The sequence below is a fragment of the Lemur catta genome, chromosome 21, assembly GCF_020740605.2.
Source record: "Lemur catta isolate mLemCat1 chromosome 21, mLemCat1.pri, whole genome shotgun sequence".
NCBI classification, from domain to species: Eukaryota; Metazoa; Chordata; class Mammalia; order Primates; family Lemuridae; genus Lemur; species Lemur catta.
In genome coordinates this window covers 27,902,725-27,910,277 of record NC_059148.1, presented here as the reverse complement: position 1 = coordinate 27,910,277, position 7,553 = coordinate 27,902,725, and the positions used below count along the sequence as shown (strand labels likewise).

At 45.2% G+C, this 7,553-nt stretch overlaps 1 protein-coding gene across 3 annotated transcripts in view; it reads left to right on the top strand.

Annotated features, from left to right (window-relative positions):
* Positions 1 to 1,411: 1,411 nt before the first annotated feature.
* Positions 1,412 to 7,553, top strand: part of SBNO1 (strawberry notch homolog 1) — a 50,675-nt gene continuing 44,533 nt past the window's right edge. For 2 of the 3 annotated variants that reach the window (XM_045534965.1, XM_045534963.1), the window contains exon 1: positions 1,419 to 1,591. The gene's annotated coding sequence lies outside the window, so the exon portion shown is untranslated. Of the gene's footprint in view, positions 1,592 to 7,553 lie in introns of all 3 variants that reach the window. The other variant, XM_045534962.1, reaches the window with a different exon arrangement.

Genomic DNA, 7,553 nt, shown 5'->3' with positions numbered 1-7,553 from the left:
TATGTCCTGTCATCTGCGCTGGACCACAAGCTAGGGAATAGCAGTGAACAAGACGGACGAGGTCCTTGTTTTTATGGAAATATTTTTATTATTTTTGTCTTTATAGCTTTTTTTTTTTTGGTGTGTGTGACGAGTAAATGAAATGGAAGTAAAATGATTAGCAAAGTGATTAGTCGGCATTTTAAAATATTTATTTATATATGCATCCACGCATATGATACATATTTATGTATGGAAACGCTTAGTTGGAAGATTGATAATTATTCTTGCTATGCCTACTTTTCTCCCCTTCTTCCCCCCACATACTCTACTTTCTCTGGAAGAGTTCACACTTTAACCTCCAGCTGTTCCAACTACTCAGTGCGCTCGCAGCAGGCGGCGAGTGGGACGCGCAGCCAGTAGGGGGCGACAGTCACCCGGGCGTGCCTATTACCTAAGCAACGGAGTCCCGCAGCGTTTTCAGAATGACTTTACAAAAGGGTTAGCAATAAGTTAGTATGTTTATTGGGCTAGGCCACTTATTAATGATTTAATGGCGAAAGTAAGGAAGTGGGAAGTGGTGGGACAGACCCATTCTGCAGCCTTCATTAATGGAAGCGACGGCGTGCCGGGGTGAGCGGCTGTGTGAGAAGCGATTACGGTGCTCACGCTCCCCGGTCACGGTCATGCCAGTGGACGCGCCGAGGGGCTCCGAGCTACTTGCGCTTCACACTCTATAATAAAGTGCTCTAAGCGAGCCTAACAAGAAAGGAATACGTGAAATTTTTTTCTAGAGTCGACTAGGAAATGAAGAGCTCTCCACAGTGACAGAAACGCCACTAGGCAACTTCCTGGGACCCACCTACCCACCAAAAACGTTCCGAAAACAGCTCTGGCCCCTCCTAGCTCGACTTTGAAAGCCGGTGCGGAACGCATGCGCGCGGCCCACCGGCTGACCTCCCCCTGGCACCCCAGGACGCAGACCTTCTTCCCGACAACCCCTAAGGCAAAAAGGGCGGGGCAACAGAATTCTCGCGAGGTTTTTGTGAAGGCCGGCGGAAACATTGGACACGTGACTCTCCTAGGCGGCCTTCGCCTTTCCCCCCTCCCCCTTCGCGGAAACCCGGCCCCCTCACCCCTCGCCCACCCTAGAGCCGCGGTAGTGGACCGTTTGGGTTCCGGAATTCCCTTGGATCCAACCACTGGTACCGGGCCGGCGGGAGCCAGGGGAGGCCGTTTTTGGCAGCGAAGGCAGGAGGCGATCAAAATGGGGGGGGGAATCGTCTTCCTTCATCTAGGAGGGAGGCGGGGCGGAGAGGGGCGCAGGGGAGCTGGGGGGGGAGGGAGGAAGTCACGTGAGGGCGCGCGGCGCGCGCTGCGTGCGCGCGGCGCCTCAGCCGTCGCCCCTCCCCCAGCCCCTCCCGGCGGGGCGGGGGGCTGGGGGAGGGGCGTCAAGATGGCGGCGGGGAGCTAGGCAGAGCCGGACGCCGCTGCTGCCGCCGCCGACGCCGCCGCCACCGCCACCGCCGCCGCCTCCGCTCCAGTCGCCTCTGGTCCTTCAAGCTCTCACCGCCCGGGAGAAGCTGTGCTGGCGTCGGGTCCCGCAGGGAAAGTAAGTGCTTCTCGTAGCCCTTTTTTCCTTCTACACTCCTCCTCTCGGACAGCCTCCCACTACCACCCTCCTCGGGGGGCCGTGTGGGGCCGGGCTGGGGGGGCGGCCCCTCACCCCGGCTTGGGGCCTCCCTCCCCTCTCGTCGCCCCCCGCAGGCGCGCATTCCGGCCCCCTCAGGGGTATGGTCCCGGCGGCGGCCCCGCTGCACCCGCTTCCTCCGCCCGTCAGCGCCGGGCCCTGCGGTCGCCGCGCTTGGGGTTCTAGGGGCCCCAGAGCCCCGCTGTCCCGGGCCGGAGACACCCCTCCTTGGACCGGGGAGGTGGGGTCCGCTCTCGCCGGCTCCCCTGGGGGTGCCCCGTTTGCTTCCCACGTACGACCCGGGGGCTGCGAGGTCCCGGACTCTCAGGGAAAGTAAGGTCCAGATCCTTCCCAAGTCTTTCCTTTTGCCCCAGCGTCGTTCTCGGGTTAGGGTGGAGGGGGGCCGGAGGAGGCGACGGGGCTGTCTTTCCTAAATCTGTAGCCCACACTGGCGGTCTTCTGAGTACCTCGCTCTCAGGGCCGTGGAGGAAGGTGCGTGGGACACGTGGGGGCTACCCGCATGTCTCTGCCGGTGGTTAGCTTAGTTTTGCCTCAAATGAGCTAGCTCACCTCCCAGACCCTAAGGATCCATATATGAAAGGGAATGGCCGTTGGGGATTTGCTTACTTTCAGGGTGTTTGGCATAACGAGTATCTAAAGTTCCTCAAAGCAGGGTAGGCTGGTGGTTTCCCAAAAGTGGTTTTGGGGTCCGTTTAACTGCTGTGGAGATTTGGATGTTCCCGAAACCTTGTGATTGTTTCTTTCCTGACCCTGGCATCCAGCTCCTCCCCTTTCCAACCCGGCTTTGTGCGTGTGTTTGGTTAATGTTTGCGGACCACTAACTTGATCCTTGCACAGAGAAGCTCTTTTTATGTGCGTGCTCCGTTTACTGTGGGAGGCTTTTGTTTTGGGGAGCCGATGGTTGAGAAACGTGGGAAAAGAACGGGCAAGAAAATGAGAGTCAAATAAAGCAACGTTTTTATCCATTGAATTGCGCAGCCAATTGTAGCTGCACCCGGAAGTTTGTACTGAACACGTGTTGAGGGAAGGTTAAAAACTGGTCCCCTTTGACCTTTGAAAGTTGATTATTAGCAGTTTATGTTGGGTTAAATGTTTGAAATTCTCCAGACCACCAGAATTAGAGATGAAATAGGGCTTCTGAAGAGTCAGCCAGGAGGGTCTAGAGAGCTGTCAAACCGTCGTGCTCTAGCATGAATCAACTTACCGCTTGCAGGCGGTGATACCAGCTAACAGTGCAGAGGGTTCTATTTTCCACTTTATTTTCCAGCAATCAGAATTGATTTTCATAAGCAGTGGGGGAAGCCATCATTGCTGCACAAAAGGTAGTTTATACAGAATTAGTGGGATGAATTGCAGAATTTGCTATTGGTGACTTGAATGGGACATTAATTTTGCAAGCAAGGGAACGTTTTATTTTTGTCTTTTAAAGTTGTGTAAAAATTTTTCTGATCGGAGAAGACATCTTTTTTTTCCCCCTCTGGCTTTTGCTTTTTGTCTCCTAATCTAACTTTATTCCATACGGTTTATTTCAGAATTTTGAATAAAATTTTACTTTAGCTTCTGGATAAATGTTAAGAAGGAGAGACCAATTGGCTTACTGTTCATTCATTCATTGAATGCTGTTATGTGTCAGGCAATTTTATGTTTTAAGGGCTTTCCTGAAATTATTTAAAAATGGCCAGCATGGAGATTCTTTTCATGCTTTTGAAAGTGATTTGCCTCAAAGACTTTGTCTACAGATATGTTTTAGTGTTTTTATCTAAACTGAGCTTTGCTTTTAGACTTGCTGCCTGTGGAGGTAGAGAACGCATGTCAGGTCTGAACAGGTAACCTAACTTTCCCCTACACTCTGGGTCCCTGTGCTTTGTCTGCCTAAAGTTGGCATAAAGATGCTTTTTGTGAGAAATTGCTTTCACATTAAATATAGCCAACTAATAACTACAATGATATAATAGTATTAAGTTTTTGTAATTGGTTTTTTTGTTTGTTTGTTTGTTTTTTGGAGACAGTCTTGCTCTGTTGCCCGGGCTAGAGTGCTGTGGCGTCAAGGTCACTGCAACCTCAAACTCCTGGGCTCAAGCGATCCTCCTGCCTCAGCCTCCCGAGTGCTGGGACTACAGGCATGCGCCACCATGCCCAGTTAATTTTTTCTATATATTTTTAGTTGTCCAGATATTTTTTAGTAGAGATGGGGTCTCGCTCTTGCGCAGGCTGGTCTTGAACTCCTGACTTCGAGCGATCCTCCCACCTCGGCCTCCCAGAGTGCTAGGATTATAGGCGTGAGCCATGTCTTTGTTTTTATATGCTAATTGACAACATATTTTGATGTGACTTGAACTCAGCAAGTATTAAGGACAACCTTGGGATGCCACTGAAATTTTCTGTAAATGGAAGGAATAGGGTTTTGAAGAGTTGAAGCTATTTTATGAGTAAGATATGGTACAAAACCCATCACATTAACTTATTTATTTCTTTGATGGCAATATGTAGATTGGAGCAATGATTTTCAAACAATTTTATTGCATCCCAAAGTAAGAAGTAGTTTACATTGCAACCTAGTACATACATACCCATATAACCAAAAAATATTACAAAATAATGTTTACTCTTCGTGTTCATTAGTTGTCTCTTCTATACTGAAATATTAAAAAATGCATGTCATCATACACTAAATTGATTTGATAACCTACTAATACTAGTAGTATGAAAAATACTAGTATAGAGTTGAGAGTACAGGACCTTGGAGGAGTATGATGTCAGATCTCCTGAGTTTGTAATTCTGCTCCAAGTTTACTTTGTTTTACATTGTTGTATTTCATGTTTCTAAGCCTTAGTTTCTCGTCTGTGACAAGGGGATAACAGCTTGGATTCACTGATGGATTATCGTGAGAGTCAAAAGAGAAAAAACCCACCAGTATACAAGTTGAACATCCTTAATCTGAAAATTTGAAATGCTCCAAAATCTGAAACTTATTGCTGATATGATGCCACAAGTAGGAAATTCCACACCTGACCTCATGATAGGCACAGTCAAAATCCAGTCAAAACTGTCATGCAGGTCGGGCGCAGTGGCTCATGCCTGTAATCCTAGCACTCTGGGAGGCCAAGGTGGGCGTATCGTTTGAGCTAAGGAGTTTGAGATCAGCCTGAGCAAGAGCAAGACCCTGTCTCTACCAAAAAAATAGAAAGAAATTAGTTGGACAACTAAAAAATATATATATATATGAAAGTTAGCCAGGCATGGTGGCTCATGCCTGTAGTCCTAGCTACTCGGGAGGTTGAGGCAGGAGGATTGTTTGAGGTTGCTGTGAGCTAAAAAAAAAACAACAACTTTCATTCACAAAATTACTAAAAATATTATATAAAATTACCTTTAGAGTTGGGCATGGTGGCTCACGCCTGTAGTCCTAGCAGTTTGGTATGCTGAAGTAGAAGGATCTCTTGAGGCTAGACGTTCCGAGACTAGCCTGAGCAATGTAGTGAGACCCCATCTCCACAAAAAATAAAAAAATTAGCCAGGTGGTGGTAGCATGGGCCTGTAGTGTCAGCTACTAAGGAGGCTGAGGCAGAAGGATCACTTGAGCCCAGGAGTTTGAGGTTGCAGTGAGCTATGATGATGTCACTGTTCTCTAGCCCAGGCAACAGAGTAAGACCCTATCAGTCCCCCCATCCCTGGTTACCTTTAGGCTATGTGTATAATGTGTATATGAGACATAAATGAGTTTCGTGTTTAGACTTAGGTCCTCTCTCCAAGATAACTCGTTATATAAATGCAGCTTTTCCGTGATTGAAAAAAATCTGAAGCACTTCTGGTCCCAAGCATTTCTGATAAGGGATATTAAATCTATAGTAAGTACCAAGAAACTAGTGATCTGAATTTGAGGTGGTGATAATCAAGAAAGTTGTTTTCATTCTCTCCCATTCTTTCCTGTGCTTTTATAAAGCATTTTTGAAACTTTGTATATAATTTACACATTCTTTTGTGAATATATTCTTGCCGCAGATTTTGCAATGGAGGGACACTTTACTGAGCAATGGTGCCATGGGGGTAGGTGTTGAAAAATACAGATTGTATCCTTTTCGGTAAAGGAAATCCTTTTTAACTAACTTCTTTGTAACTGCATTCTCTTCCCTGTGATGTTCTTAAGAAACCTGCATGCAATAGGCACTTGTTGATGGACAATATATCAGCTAAATTCTAAGTGGATCATTATCCTTCAAATTCTGCTCAGCACTTTGGGAGGCTGAGGCAGAAGGATCGCTTGAGGCCAGGAGTTCCAGACCAGCCTGAGCAAGAGTGAGACCCAGTCTCTACAATAAATGGAAAAATTAGCTGGGTGTGGTGGTGGTGAGCGCCTGTAGTCCCAGCTACTCAGGAGGCTGAGGCAGGAGGATCTCTTGAGCCCAGGAGTTTGAGGTTGCAGTGAGCTATGATGATGCCACTGCACTGTAGCCCAGGCAACAGAGTGAGACCGTGTCTCAAAAAAAAAAAAAAAAAAAAAAAAAAAAAAAAAAAAAACCAAAAAAGCCTGCCAGTTACCTCTAGACATAAGTGATTAACTGGACAAATTACATGTGTGACACTTAGATAGAAAGGGAACTAGTATTTTATAGAACTAATATGGAAGTTTGTTACTAAATGGTTGCTAACAAAAGTTTATATTCTGGGAAATAAAGTGTTAGGTCAGTGAAATGAAAGAAAGCATCCTTTTTTTGGTGAAATACTAATATTTATCAAAATGATAGTTATTAGCTAGTAGTGAACATTTACTCAACAGCAATCCTATGAGTCAAGTTCTATTTTTATACCCATTTTAAGATGAGGAAACTAAGAGAGGTTATTACTTGACCATATTATGGTATTAGTAGGTGATGTAGTAGTATTTGAACCCAGGTCTTGTCTGACCTCATAGTCTCCTCAACCACTGTGGTATGCTACTGCTGTTGTAAATATCCCTTGTATGTACTCAGAGCTGTAAAGATACTCTTTAGGTCTCAGCCAGAGGAACCTTGTCCCTGTTGATAAGTTTCAGTATTGGTATTATCAATAGGAACTGTATCCTTTCATTCTTCTGGTTGGCTGTTGTTTCTCAGTATTCCCTTCCTGCTGAGAATGGCTCTTAGTTTCTCTCTACTACTGTGTCTTTGTTTCTTATTCATTAGAAGTTTTCATAGGTGTACTATTTTGAAATAGGTGATATTTTCAAGGTGTTTATGATAAAAATTGAACTTTTTGTTGTCCGTTGTTTGAGATAGAAGCTTCTGTGGTTAGTAACTTTTGGGTTTGTTAGATTGCTACATGATAAATGTCACTTCAGGTCTATGCACTGCTTTGTAGACGCTAACACGATTCTCTTATACCTAATAGTATTTGGCATTTATATTGCGCTTTGTGGATTCACAGTGAAAATGTTGTTTTTTCTCCCAGGAATAATTCTTACTTATTTGTAAAATGAGGAGGAGGAGGAGATTGGCTAATGTAACTTTATAAGGGCTCTCTCAGCTTGAGCACTGAAATTCTGTGCATCTGTAATAGTTTCAGAATAGAAATATGATTAAATATTAAGAATTTTGCCTCTAAAAAAAAAGTTTTGCCTAATGGAGTTAGAGAATGGGATAGATGTTCTCTCTCTATTCCCTTCCCTCTTTCGCCCTGCAAAAAAGATCAAGTAGAGAATTTGTGTCCAATTGGCCAAGAGAGAAAAGATTCCTAGTATTCCATTTCTGCATAAGATGTATAAAGGATTAAAAGCTCTTTGATTAATAGCTTGTGAAAGACAATGTCTTTTACAGACATTATTACTAGGTCATTACTCAGATCAGAGGGCCTCAAATTGTTATTTATTTTAATTGACAAGTAAAA